Below are 15,258 nucleotides of genomic sequence, written 5' to 3' on the forward strand. Positions count from 1 at the left end.
GGTCTGCATGACACAGCAGGTCAGACAAGATGCTCATAATAAACTCACAGACCTTAAGGTCAGAAGGAACCATCGTGATCATCTTGTCTGGCCTCCTGCACATTGCAGGCCAAATGCCCCTTCTGGCCTTGCAAGTTATGAATCTAGACTATTTAGCTAAGGGTTTTCTATGGTGCCTGTCACTGCTGTAACTAAATGCCAGACAAAACAATGGATGTATCAAGAATTAAAAGAGCTGCCCTCCCCAGGTACCTATTCCTTACAGGTGTCAAGATATGAGAAGTTTTCCAAAGGTACAAATAGTAGTTACATGCCCAATTCCCTTTGATTGTCAATGGGTGTTGAGAGCCTACCTGCTCTCTGAGCCTTTGCAAAATCTTCCTCATAGTTCATATATCAAAGATAACTAGGGCCCTACCAAATTCACAGCCATGGAAAAACACATCACGGACCGTGAAATCTGGTCTCCCCTCATGAAATCTGGTCTTTTGTGTGCTTTTACCTTGTACTATACCAATTTCACAAGGGAGACCAGCATTTCTCATACTGGGGGTCCTGACCCAAAAGGGAGCTGCAGGGGGTTCGTAGTATTGCCACCCTTACTTCTGCGTTGCCTTCAGAGCCGGGCGCCCAGCTCTGAAGGCAGCACCTCACCAGCAGCAACACAGACGTAAGAGTGGCAACACCTTACCAGGCCACCCTCACTTCTGCGCTGCTGCTGGCGGCGGCTCTGCCTTCAGAGCTGGGCTCCCAGCCAGCAGCCGCCGCTCTCCAGCCGCCCAGCTCTGAAGGCGGCACGGCCGCCAGCAGCAGCGCGGAAGTCAGGGTAGCAGCACTGCACCCCCCCTTCAATAACCTTGTGACCCCCCACCCCCCCAGCTCCTTTTTGGTTCAGGACCCCGACAATTACAACACTGTGAAATTTCAGATTTAAATAGCTAAAATCATGAAATTTATGATTTTTAAAATCCTCGGACTGTGAAATTGACCAAAACAGACTGTGAATTTGGTAGGGCCCGAAAGGTAACAAATAGTCCACAAGAATGAGAAATGTGGGTTTGCACTGATGCTGGGGAGACAAGGAACACTGCAAGTAGCGGTCCGAGCACAACGGGAAAGGAGTCTGTGTGTCCACAATGTTAAGAAATCCGGGTACCTCTGCAAGGCTAGTTGGGTAAGTTATGAGCCAGGTAGTGTGAGAATAACTCAGGGCTTGTCTACACAGGATGTTACTGAGCACCACACCAGGTGTTAATCTACAGCACACCAGCTTGCCACGCAGTAACCTCCTGTGTAGACAGATTACTGGACGGACCGGAGGGCGGCTTGATGTACTGCTGCGTAGTGAGTGCGGTGTAGATTCTCACCCTTCTCACAGTAACTTGCCTTGTAGACAAGCCTGCCGCATGTGATGTGGTTTGTTAGTGTGTGTGTGTGTGGGGGGGTGTTGTGTTTGGGGTGTTTATGTATCGGCTTTTCTTGTATGTGTGTATGTCGTGTGTTAGTTTATACGGTGTATGGTGGTTTGTGTGACATGACGTGTGCTTGTGCAGTGTGTGTGTTTGTGATGGTTTGTTTCGCAGGTGTGGTTGTCCAGGTGGGTGTGTCTTTGGAGTGGGTTATTCAGTTCAGGTGGGTGTTGGTTTGTGTTGTGTGGGGATATTGTAGGTGCAAGTCACATGGTCTGTGCATTTAATTACAGTATGTGATCAATGTGCTGGCAGCATCAGTAGGTTGCAGCCCAAGAAGGATCCCTGAACCTGGAAATCAGAGTGTGCTAGGAACAAAGGGATGAACCATGGAACAAATGCCACCTCATTTTCCACACAACATTACAGTGCGAGTCTAACTAGCATGTATAGTAAAGAGCACCATAAGCCACAGGAAGGGATGGAAATCTCCACTGAGTGCTTTGCTGGCCACAGGCCACAGGCTAAGTGATAGTCAGTAAACAGTGCTTAAATAAACAGAATGTTTCATGGTGAGGATTTCAAGTGTATGTTAAAGGTCCCCAGGGTTGGCAAGAGGCTTTTTTGCTGCCTTAGGCAAACAGGGAAATACGTTTTCCTCCCCACCTCCATACAAACAAACCTTCCTGGTACATTTCAGGCAGCAAGAAAATGCAGAGGGGGAAAACACGCTGAGTCAAAATAAAAGCCCAGATGGAGTAAGTGAAAGTCTCTGTGCTAGCCAGGCACTGCTAAACCGACTGTGTGTTTGGAGCCTTAAACCCCTCCTTTGGTCTTTCTGGCCCTCATGGCTGCATAGGATCCCATTTAGTGAGCGATCCTGGATGAAGGTAAGTCTTGGACCTTTGCAAAGCTATTCTGTTTAGCGAGACCTGGGTGGGCTGGGAGGTTTACACTGTCGCCAGCTATTGCCAGTTTGAGCTGGAGCTGCTAGGAGTCACCCAAAATGATTAGCCTCTGAGAGACAGGTTTGAACTGGGTGAATGAACAGTGTGAGCACAAGTCTGGGAGCTGGGAAATCCTGAGACCTCAGCCTGGCTCCAACAGTGACTGTGTGGCCTTGGACAACCCAGTTAAACTCTCAGCCTCACTTTCCCCCATGTGTTAAATTTGATCGTTCGAACTTAATTACGCCCTCCCAGACCTGACCACACAGTCAGATGCGAAGGGCTAAGTACCAACTGAAGGTCTTGTAAATAAATGTCCCTGTCACAATGGACACTTGCTGCTGATCTTGGCATCATGCTCAGGGCTGCTTGGTGACAAAGGCTGAGCTCTCCTCTTGCCTGCAGCAGTGGTCCCAACAGAGCAGAAGCAAAGAAAACTTGCCCTCCCACTGCCTGGCCTGTATCTGTTTTGCAAATGGAGACACTTCACTCTTCCGTGCAGGGCTGGGTTGCCACCTGTCCATGTTTCCCTAGGATTGTCCCTTTTTTTGAGATAGCTGTGCCAGGAAATCTGTAAAGGTGCTCAGTGCACGCTGCCAACTGTCCTGTGCTCAGGATCATCTAGGATGTCCTGGTGTTTTTGCACCTCAAAGATGGCGACCCTAGAGCAGGGGAACTGATGTGTCCCTTACAATGGGGTCTTTACCCCTGGTCACAACTGCGGAAGCAGAGCTAGATCTGTCAATCCCTGGTAGGAAGGGTGTGGCCCAGGCTCTGGAAAAAACAGCCAGTGTTTATCCTACCTCCCCAGCTACTGTGGCCCTTTCCCAGACTCTTCTTGCTGCAGAGCAGAAACTGAAACAGCCCAGCTGCAGAAGGGATGCGCTTATTCCTGTCGCTCGGACGCTAAGCTTTCCTAGCCTGCTTGCTAGCTTTCGGGGGGCTGTGCAGAAAACTGGCTGGGACCCTGTCTGCTGACGCCCATGTAACTGGCTGCAGGTCTCTCAGGGAAAACCACAGAGAAAACCAACTGATCTGTGCGCTGTCCTACCAAGAGAAGGGGCCTTTTCAGGTGAGCAGAGATATGTGTGTTCTCTGAGGCGGTTAATCCAACCCTTTTCAGCAGCACTACCCTTGACAGTTACGGCATTGTCCTTTGCATCTGTTTTCATAGCGTGAGATATGACAGAGGCAAAAAACTAGTAGCTGCTCAAGGCCAACCATCTGCCTGGGGCGGGGGGTGTTTGCTACTGTACACTTTGCTCACACATATTGCTGTTGGACTTCAGCTGCTCCTGGATGGCCAGGTAGCAAGAGCAGCCAATTCTTGTTTCTGGTCCGGTGCTAGTGACCCTTCCTTCTCAGAGGCAGACCCTGTCTTGTTACCTGTGTCTTTATGACTTCCAGACTAGATTGCTGTCGTTTGCTCTATGTGGGACTAGGCCCAAAGACCACTGAGAAAGTTAATTGGCACAGAATATACCTACCTGTTTATTAAGCGGTATTTCTTTGCAGAGAGCATGTTACACTTGTACACTGTTGTCTGCACTTGCTTCAAGTTTGTTTCTCTTTTAAGGTTATTGTTTTTATTATTAACATTTAAATGTTTTTTTTTTTGCATAAAGGCCGTAACCAGGTTGGGCCCCCATTGTGGTAGGTGCTGTACAAATATATAAGGTGTTCGGTTTGAGACCTGATCCTGATGAGAAACTGAAAGTGGAAACAAAAGTGACATGGGAAGGGGGGTGTGCCCTGCCAAGGTCCACAGTATGGTCCAACATTCCCTCTACCTTAAAACAAACAACACCCCCCAGCAGTGTTTTCTGTCAGAAATGGTAAAATCCCCCCTTTTACCAAATTTCCAAAATTGTATGAAAAATCTTTGCTTTCATATGCAAAACCCAAACTGACAATTGTGTTTGGCACTTATTCGAGGCTGCTGCATTTTGCATGTAGGCACGTGCATGTCTCTGTCTGTCTCTCTCTCTCTGGGTACACACTCAGATCTACACAAACTCACACATCTAGCTCTAGAGATGAGCAGTGTGTCAAGAGATGGACACTGATGTTGCAAACACATACCGGCATGTTTAACTTTATGCACTCGAATAATGGGGCTGGTCACGTGTGTGAAGTTAAGCTGGTGTGTAAGTGGTCACAGGCCTAGGGCCATTGTTATCAAGATACGGGGAAGAGGGACTGGATTGCACTGGGGATTAGTAAAGAGCTTCCACCTTTTACCTCCAGGTGACTGTAGAGAAAGCGAGGGGGGATCAGACAAGATGCTGTAGTTGCTCACTAGCTCTTTGCTATTTAATAGTTGTCTTGTGGCCGAGGCAAACAGAGTTTGTTGCTCTCAGCTGAGTTTCTAGGGGACAACTGTCCACATCACGCTACAACTCTGTATTATCAGCCTGGCTGGCAGCCCCAGCAGGGACGCCTAGGACTGAATAAGCCCGGAGGTGATTCCCTGCAGGTCCACGTTGGCAGGGCCGATGTGCCTGGTCTCAGAGGAGAAGCCCTCTGTCAATCTGGCACCTTTCCACATGCATTCCATTCAAATGCAGAATGAGAAGGTGGGTGGAAAAGCAGAAGGAGCTCAGGGAAAGCTGAGCTACGTGGCCTGCGCTGGGACCCTGCTCTGTGCCTGCGGCATCCTCAGTCCCCTGGTGGTCCTTCCACTGACGTCAAGGAGAGCTCTGCCTGCAGCACGTGTAGGCGAGATCCGAGAGCAGGGCTGTAGCCTTCGCAGGAATTCCTGTGCAATTGCCGTCCTTCCGAACGGTGCTACGGTGTAACTAGCATGTCGTTAGGAGAAAGCGATAGGCACCAGGAACATAGCCCTGTCTCCACTGCAGCCTGGGTGGCTCGAAGGTTTTCTTGATAGACTCTAGGGCCCTACCAAATTCACGGTCCATGCTGGTCGATTTCATGGTCATAGAATTGTAAAAATAGTAAAGTTCATGATTTCAGATACGTACATCTGAAATTTCAAGGTGTTGTAACTGTGGGGGTTCCGGCCCAAAAGGGGGCTTTGGGGGTTGCAAAGTTATTGCAGGGAGGTTGCATTATTGCTACTCTTACTTCTGCGCAGCTGCTGGGGGCAGCTCTGCTGTCAGAGCTGGGCAGCTGGAGCGTGGCAGCTGCTGGCCGGGAGCCCAGCTCTGGAGGCAGAGCCACCCCCAGTGGCTAGTGCAGAAGTAAGGGTGGCCTGGGATGGTATCGCCACCCCAGTAGCGTAGCTGGGGGGCAGCGGGGGGAGCGGCTGCTCCCCCACTGAGCACAAGTGGCGCCTTTTTAATTTTTTTGGTGCCTTTTTTTAATTTTTACTCACCCGGCGGCGCTCCGGGTCTTCGCTGGCGGGTCCGGCACTTCGGCGGCGGGGACCTTCACCCACTCCGGGTCCTCGGCCGCATTTCGGCAGCAAGGGCCTTCAGTGCTGCCGAGGATCAGGAGCGCCCTTTTGGGTTGGGATCCCCAGTTTGAGAAATGCTGGTCTCCCTCGTGAAATCTCTATAGTACAGGGTAAAAGTACACAAAAGACCAATATTCATGGGGGAACACCAGATTTCACAGTCTGTGACATGTTTTTCATGACCGTGACTTTGGTAGGGCCCTATTTATAGATCAGCTATTAAACGCCTGCGGCAGGCAGGTACCAGTCTAGGTCACGCATTTAGGAACCTGGGTGAGTGATAAAAAGTGCTAAATCCCTAACAAAGCCTGGTTGCAAAGATGAATAATCTCAGCTGGTGACCCTTGGCTCTTCATTGTAATCCCATAGCCCAGCCAATTCTAAATTGTGCCTTTGAACACAAAAGCCAAGCGAGGGTGGGGGATTGTGGCGCGTGAGCACTTCAGCGGCACTGAATAGATGCCATTTGTGCAACCCGCCATGCTGGCATCCACAGCAGGAGCAGAAGCGCATGGGGAGGAGAGATGAAGGCTTTCTTTAGCCACTTCAAGTCTTAGAGCACTGCAAAGATGCTGGCTAGACCTCGCAGTACACTTGGGGAACACTAGCCGAAGACTTCTGGCTGCTGCTGTGTGTGTGTGCAGGCTCCTGAGTCCTCTCCTACCCAGCTCATTCTTGTAGGGGCAGACGCAACATGGTCCCGAGTGTTCACGTAGGGTTTTCCCTGAAGTGGGTCAGAAACAAGTTCCAGTAAATTTTTTTCGTCAAAATGACACCTTTTCCCCAGTTAAAATACATAAGAGTGCAATTCAGTGCAAATTTCTGACCCATTCAAGCTAAAGAAAATTGGCTTTGAATTTCAAAGTCTGCGTGGGAACAAACCCAATCTGTTAAATTTTGCCCCAAAGCAAAACCCGAGGATGCAAAATTGTCAGGAATGAAACTACAGAGATGTGAACACCAGATCCTTGGTGTAGATGGGAATAGTGCCACTGAGTTCAAAACAACTCCTCCAATGTACAGCAGCTGCCCTTTAGTATGGCATTTGGAAGGGAAATGTTCAGAATTCTCATACAGCTCTACTTGCAACACACCTGAGAGATATTGTTGCCTTCTTTTACATATGGTGAAACTGAGACAGAGAGGTTAAGTGACTACCCCAAGATTATGGAGGGAGTCAGTGTCAGGCTCACAAGGGCACGCAGGACTAGAGCCACACTACAAGAAGGATGTGAAAAAATTGGAAAGCGTCTAGCAGAGGGCAACAGAAATGATTAGGGGACTGGAACACATGACTTATGAGGAGAGGCTGAGGGAACTGGGATTGTTTAGTCTGCGTAAGAGAAGAATGAGGGGGGATTTGATAGCTGCTTTCAACTACCTGAAAGGGGGTTCCAAAGAGGATGGATCTAGACTGTTCTCAGTGGTAGCTGATGACAGAACGAGGAGTAATGGTCTCAAGTTGAAGTGGGGGAGGTTTAGGATAGATATTAGGAAAAACTTTTTCACTCGGAGGGTGGGTGGTGAAGCACTGGAATGGGTTACCTCGGGAAGTGGTGGACTCTCCTTCCTTAGAGGTTTTTAAGGTCAGGCTTGACAAAGCCCTGGCTGGGATGATTTAGTTGGTTTTGGTCCTACTTTGAGCAGGGGGTTGGACTAGATGACCTCCTGAAGTCCCTTCCAACCCTGATATTCTATGATTCTGTGAGTCTAATGGTTTCTGCCCAGCGTGCTTTCAATGTAAGTATGGACAACAGACAGATGGATATAGACCGAAGACAAACAAGGCAGTACAAGGAAACAATGAGATAATGTTGATCAACATGATAGACAGAGCAAGAATACATGTTTCGGGGCCTGTTTCTCCTTTAGCTCACTCCAAAGTAAATAGAGGGGAGCTCAGCGGAACTATGCTGGAAGCGGGAGGAGAACTGGATCTTTTAATCTCTTTCTAGCAACCAAAACAAACAGATTATCATAGAAATAAAGAGCAGCAGTGGAGAACAGGAATCCCTCTCCCATGGAAGTCAGTGAAAATAGAGGGAAAGATGTAAGAGAAGAAAAGAGAAGATGTGTGTGGTGCTGTGTGAGGCAAAAGAAAAGTGTGTTATTCTAGGGACGATGGTAGAGTTGCCTGGAATTAGCGTTGCCTGACACTTCCCGTTATTACTCCCTGTGGGTGAATTTTGGAGAAGGTTTCAGCCAAACAGTTCAGCCATTTCTGAAAGCGAGTGTAGGAAAACATACATTGTGTTGCCAAGCAGAAAAAAACTTTTCTTTGAGAAGCCCTTGAACCTGCCCTGCTTTGAGGCAGTAACTCGAAATTTGGCAGAGTCCCCCCCTGCTACTCCTATCGGCATAGGGGAGTTTCCTCAGGAGCACAGAGCTAATGTAGTTAGTGCCTACACCACCCACCCCTACAAGGCCCAGTGCAGGGAGGAATGCGCTGAGCTCCATTTACCCTCGGCTACTGTATCCAGGCTGTTGTAAGCTCCCTTGGCGGTAGACAGAGAATGTGGGAGCCTCACCTGGTTTCCTTAGTCCCCTGCTGCATCAGTAGGTGAGAAATCCTACCCCATTGACTGGAGGAGTTACTCCTGATTTACACCAGCTGGAGAAAGACTAGAATCAGCCTCGCTGTGTGTAATCTTCTCTTCTCATCCAGCAACTGTAAACAGAGCCTGAAGACGCTAACTGGGTAGCAAGCTCTCTGAGTGGAGGTGGTTGCCTTATTTTTGTTAGACAGAAAACAACATCATCCCATTCTGGGGAGACGTGTATCCTCGTTGCTGGAAAAATGGCTTTTCTGTTCAATTGATATTCGGGGCCATTACTCAGTTCTGGGAACTAATTGCTTTTATTAACCAAACAAGCCACAGAACTAACAGAGCTGTTAACTCTAGAAAAGGGGCAACTGCACAAGTAGACTACTTCTACTAATCATGGTGTAAATTGTCTTGGTGTAATGGAGCTCTCATGATTTATACCAGCTTCACAATCTGCTACAACTTTACATTCCTATGGCTCCTCTCAGTTTAAGACAAGGGTAGTCAATAGGCGGACAGTGGGCCAAATCCTGCTTGGCAGATGCTTTTCAACAGACCATGAAATCTTTTTATTTACTAATTATTATCGTTATTGTTACTGCAGTGTGAAAAATATTTCTCTGGAGTCTGGATCTTGACTATACCTTTGACCAAGAAATTTGGACTTTGACAAAAAAGAATCAACTACCCCTGGTTTAAGACCTTAAAGAGTTCAAAGTATTATTTAATTAAGTCTCAGACCATCTCTGGAAGCACAGGTATTTGTTTTGTACACTCATCTCTAATAATCATTAGTTATTGTTTTTGTGGTAGCAACTACAACGTACAGACAAGAAGATGTTGCCTCTGCCCTGAGGAGCTGCAATCTAAGGACAGAAAGACGGACACACAGACATAGGCTGGAGGGCAGCAGTAGTACATACAAGTGATCAAGGTGGTGGTTAGCCACAGCTTGGCAAAGTAAGGGGAAGGTGTAGGTTAACTGTACCTGTCAAATGAAGTCAGATGGATTTCCTGTAGGCATCTGTATGAGCATTGCCATGCAACTTGGTAAACGGTGACACAGAGCTATTCAGTGATTGGCCCAGTGTCTTCTATCACTTCACAGGCAGCGTTAGGAATGGAATCCTGGAACACCGACTCCTCTTCCCTTGCTCTAGGGCGAAGTGTATTTAGACAGCAGTCAGTGGGCATGTCTACTTAGCGGTTTGGAGCGAGACTCCCAACCTGGATCCATAGACTTGGGCTAGCAGAGCTTGTGCTAGTGCTCTAAAAAGACCCGTATAGACAGTGCTTTGATGTTGCTGTTTGGGCTGGTGGTCGGGCCCTGAAACCTAGAGCCTGATCTCCAGGCTGAGCTGCAACGTCAGTGTTACCACGAACCCCGCTAGCACAAATCTGTCGACCTGGGCAGGGAGGCTCTCCCCAAAATGCTGTGTAGACATACCCGGTGTGTTCCTCTTGCTCTGGGGAGCTCTGGAAGGTACGGTGCTCTCCTGGGGCAGAGATGGTCATCTTTCTACTGCCAGTTACTATGGGCTATGGGCTATGAACACAGACTAGCTCAAATCTTTAGCCTCTGAGAAGGCTGTCAACAACGGGCATCCACTTTGACTGGAGTTGTAGTAGTGCCTAGGAGAAAGCCAAACTGTTGCTTCTCCTAAATCAGCTTGGGGACAGCTGTATGGGCATTGTAACATACATGGGGAACAGATATTTAATAATGGGCTTTTCAGTCTAGCAGAGAAAGGTCTAACATGATCCAGTGGCTGGAAGTTGAAGCTAGACAAATTCAGACTGGCGATAAGGTAAATTTTAAACAGTGAGAGTAATTAACCATTGGAACAATTTATTAAGGATTCTGGTGGATTCTCCATCACTGACAATTTTAAAATCAAGATGGGATGTTTTTCTAAAACACATGCTCTAGGAATTATTTTGGGGAAGCTCTGTGGCCATTGTGATAGAGGAGGTCAGGCTAGCTGATCACAATGGTCCCTTCTGACCTTGGAATCTGTGAAAACAAGAGGGTCCCTGGTGGCCTATTAACTAACTGTGCCGAGTAGGCTCAGGCCTCCATTAGCAAGACTGCTCCCCTGCACCCTCATAGCATGCTCAGCCACCCCTGTGGGTGTCCCCTTTCTGCTCCCTTTGGTATGGTTTGCTTGCCCAGAGATGCTTGCAGGGACATAGGGCTGCTTTTGCACCTGTCCTTTGGGCAGGATGCTGCAAGGAAGAAAGGCATCCACACCATGCCTAGGCCTAGTCTAGTAGAGCTGCATATTGGCTGTCCCTGCTTTGTTCTCTTGTACACAGTGGCTGCCTGCTCTATCTCTCTGAGAATGATGTACAGAAGCCAGGAAGCAAATCAATGAAGGCAATTTGTTTTCACCTTCACAGTTCTGGTCTTTGACTCCTGGTTTTGCATTGTTACATTTTTTTTTCAACTGCACTGTAACAAATCTCTATTATTGAGTGTTTTTATGTATACAAAATGTCAGCTCCAAATAGAGCTATGACATGCAAGGGGCCATTCCTTTATAGTGAAATTGTTGGTGAGATATCAAAGCAGTATGTCAACAAATGCCATGCCTGGATATAGACTCCTGGAGCCTTCGGGCAATTTTCTGCCCTGCAGGCTGGCTTCCTCTGCATAACAAGTGGGTTCTGGTAGAAGTGAAAGACTAACACATTCTGCCTGTAGGACAGGCGGAATGTTATGGCTCTAAGACTATTCAAGAGCAGAGAAATAGCCTGATAGGAGCAGCAGGGGAAGCCTGAAGCAGCCCTGTAGATTGTGGCATGGAGGAGTCTCTCAGGAGCATAGAGCTAGTGTAGTTGGCTCCTACACCACCCTCCCTTACAAGCCCCATGGAAAGTAAAGGTGCTGTGTAAAACAAGTTGATCTCCTCATTCTCTCAGGGCATGGCTACACTTGCAGATGTAGAGCGCTTTGAGTTAAACCAGCCTTCGTAGAGCGCAGTAGGGAAAGCGCGACAGTCTGTCCACACTGACAGCTTCAAGCGCACTGGAATGGCCACATTTGTGGCACTTGCAGCGGCACTGGGCATGGTGCATTATGGCAGCTGTCCCAGCATGCAAGTGACTGCAACATGCTTTTCAAATGGGGGTGCGGGTGTGGTGGAGTGTGACAGGGAGTGTGTTGTGTGTATGTGGGGGGAGAGAGAGTGGGGTTTTTGGGGGGCTGAGAGCATGTCAGCATGCCGTCTTGTAAGTTCAGACAGCAGTAGACCCCCCATCCCCCCTACCTCTCTCTCTCACACACAGCATTCCACACTAATGGTTGCTTTGTCTTGGAGCAGATAAGAAGCCGGCTGTCAGCAACGGAGCTTTTGAAAAGGCATTTCTGCATTCCTGCAGCGATTCAAAAACAATGACAAGAGTGGCCACTTGACCGAAGGGGATTATGGGATGTTTCCGAAGGCTGATCAGAGCGCAGTAATGCAACACCTCATTCACACTGGTGCCACAGCGCTCCAGAGGGGGGCGCAGCAAACGTTATTCTACTCGCTGAGGTGGAGTACGAGCAGCGCTGTAGCCGCAGAGTCAGAGCGCTCTACGTGCCTTGCCAGTGTGGACAGGTAGTGAGCTAGTGCGCCCGGGGCTCCTTTATTGTGCTGTAACTCGCAAGTGTAGCCAAGCCCTCAGCGATTTTAGTGACGTTAAAATCAATTTGCAGGTGTTTGGCAACATTTCATACCTGAGGCCTCAGTGTAGAGCTCTTGAGGGATTCTCTTAAGGTACCATAATTAGGATATAATTAGAATAAATTCTTAGAGGGAACATGTGCTGTTCTGTCTCAGAACACTGAGATCTCTCCCCCACTGGTAGTGTTTAACTCCATTGATCAATCAAGATTCCAAGGATTGTTCTTTTATTACTGTTCCTGACTAGCTAATTATTTGGGAGAGGCTTAGACACACCCTGATGTCTTTCATGAAAGGAGTAGGATTTGAGGCAAAGGAAACCTGAGAAAGCTAGGGGCAGCAGTCTTCCATTTTCCTGCCATTGACACTGACATTCAGAGCAACACCATGCTCACCACCTTAAGAGCATCTGAGTGGGCATGATCCAGCAGGTCTTCTGTGTACAGAGCTTTCCATTGACCTCACAGGGAGTTCGTGCACAGAGAGCAGGCAGGCTGAGGTCCTGGGTGATCTCCTTTGCCCAGCCTTTCCTATGTGATGGACGTGTGCAAGCAGGGGATGGTAAAGAGCTTGCGACCGGCGATGATAGAAGTTAAAGTGGAAGAGAACCTCTAGGTCACCATTCTCTTCCCCTCATGGGTTCTCCCCCATGCTTCCCCCTACCTGTTTGTCATCTCTGGTGCTGTTATTATAACCCACCCGTTCCTGTCTGTGTCCAATTCACAGAAAACACAAGCCCATTACAGTCCCAGCTACAGAGCTTGCCTCTTCAGCTCATGCTGTTGAGACTGCACACATGTAACTGTTGAGGTTCCTGGTTCAGTCCAAGATGGCAGCCTTTGCGCTATTTCCCCTTTCCTCACCCTGGGCACACTCTGTCCCTGTCGTGGGGCAGTTGCCCCACACTGGCAGGAGAAGGGTTAAGGCAGCCTTGGAGAGGCTGCACAGAACCCTGCCGATCAGGAAAGGGCTCACTGGAAGAGCCAATCAAGAGAAGGCTTGCTGGAGCAGCCCATATATAAAGGGCTGCTCAGCAGAGCAAGGGGGCAGTCTCCTCCTGGAGGGTAAAGGGGGAGTGCTGTCTGCTGAGGAGCACTGGAGATACTGCCCTGCTGGGCAGGGTAGTGGAGCAATAGGGGAGCTCCTGGCTGACAATGGCCAGACTGAGGTCCTGAAGCAAGGGCAGGGAAGGTGCTAGGGCTACGGGGGGAGTGGCCAGGGAAAGTAGGCAGAGGGAATAGGAGGAGGGGCAGTAAGTGGCTGACAGCTATAGGGTCCCTGGGCTGGGACCCAGAGTAGCGGCCGAGCCTGGGTCTCCCCCCACCTTCCTTTACTCCTACTTGCCAATGACGAGAGTGGCCTAAATCCAGACTGCAGTTTGCCCCTGAAGATAGGGGCTAGACTCGAGACTGCAGTTGGCCACTGAGGCAAGTGGAGGGACTGAGGACCGCCTGTCCCCTGAAATGGGGGAGACAGTGAGCTGGGGCACAGCCAGAGGGCCGTGTCCTGAAGAGGATGCCACGGTCTGGGAGTGACGTGGGTCCAGATGGTGGAGGAAGTGGAAGCAGTGAGTGAGACGCTGCTAGTAAAAGGTGCCCTGGTGGTCCAAGAGAGCTAATTCCCAGCATGACCAGCAGGAGGTACTGCGGTGGTGGGTCTGCACCGCTACAGTCCGCATGTGCTGTTCCACTGTTCCCCCTACACTGTTCTGACAACTAACTACATTATGGAAAATCCCTTTGAACTTTCTACCCTGACAGCTTCCATCATCTCTCTTGCTGCCTGCTAGAAGATTTAATTGTTTTCAAAGATTTCCTTTGTTATCTAAGTTTTTTCTTCCTTTTAAGATTAAGGCCATTACTTTCTGGAATTCATCCTCGCCCTATTGGCCTAGAATAACTATTCTTCCCTTTAACTTATTCCCACTCAAAAACAGTCACAGCATTTTCATATTCCACCCACCCTACCTCTTCTTCCCTTCATTTAAACTAGGTAAACTGAGTTCCTTTAGTGTCTCTTCCTACAACATATGTCCCAGCCATCTTATCCCTTTGCTGGGCTGCTTTGTAGTTCAACTATTTTAAAACGACAGTGCCTTCATTGTTAGGATTTGAATCGAGAGCCTGGCAAAATGTGGGATGATAGAAGTCATTAGAAGGGATAGATCAAATCTTTCCCCTGACAGGGGGAGCCAGGAGCAGGTACTCTAGGTTCACCCTATTCTTCAAAGTGGGAGCTACTTGAATCTCCTGAGAGGACATTATAGTGTGGCCCCATTGCATTCTCTAGCATGTGGTTCTGTACGACATGATAAATACGGAGTAGATGCAGAGCGGAATTTATTAGCATTCCATTAGTTGCACCAAGCAGATTTCTGGGACAGTGATAACACGTTATGGGGATGATGATAGGTGTGGAATGGAAATAAAGTAAAGTAAAGGAAAGAGACGGAACCAAACTGAAACCTCTGAATAGTGCCAATTCAATTGTTTCAATTGTTCAGGATCCGCACATAGATTGGAATTTTTAATGAATAATACATGCACTAATACAACATAGGGCCATTGTCTGTTCTCCTTTACACCCCAGTACCAATCTGGAATCACCCCACTGATTTTAAGAGATTGATACAGGTGTATGTGAGATCAGAATCAAGACCATTATATTGTAATCTGCATTTGGATTGCTTTGCAAACTGAGTACAAGCTAAAGCGTGGAAAGATCATTTCACCCACCAGTGAAATGCAACCACAGTTGGGGTGATTGGTTCGACTTGCACACAACATTTAAGGCAGAAAGTGGAGAATAATCGATCCTATGACAAATACACGGAGAACTTTAATAAGCAGAATATGAATGACCTCATCTGAATTCAACTGCAGTGCCGCGGCCCACACCTGTACTCTGTCAGTGGGATCGCCAGGTCACAGTCTGATGTGTCATCCCTACAGACAGCACCTCAGCAGCGCAATGCCTCCTAGTGAATCAGTGGAAAAAGAACAAACTACTGACTCCTAATATCACTCCTTGCAGCATTTACGGGCACATGGCAGTCCCTAGTCAAGTGCTGACCAGGCCCAATCATAAACTAGTGCAATCTAATGAGATCACAGCCTGCGGCAGTAAATACAGAGTAGCTCCTACTAATGTTTCTTTTTCATCTCCCTTCGATTTTTATGTCCCTGGCTGCTCTTGGGACGTAATGTGACAGATGAGAGCCTCTTGAGCATCAAAGGGAAGGAGAATTAGCTGATGGGGTGGTGAAAAGTTAAT

Source organism: Lepidochelys olivacea (genome assembly GCF_965140295.1).
Source record: "Lepidochelys olivacea isolate rLepOli2 genome assembly, chromosome: 2".
NCBI classification, from domain to species: Eukaryota; Metazoa; Chordata; order Testudines; family Cheloniidae; genus Lepidochelys; species Lepidochelys olivacea.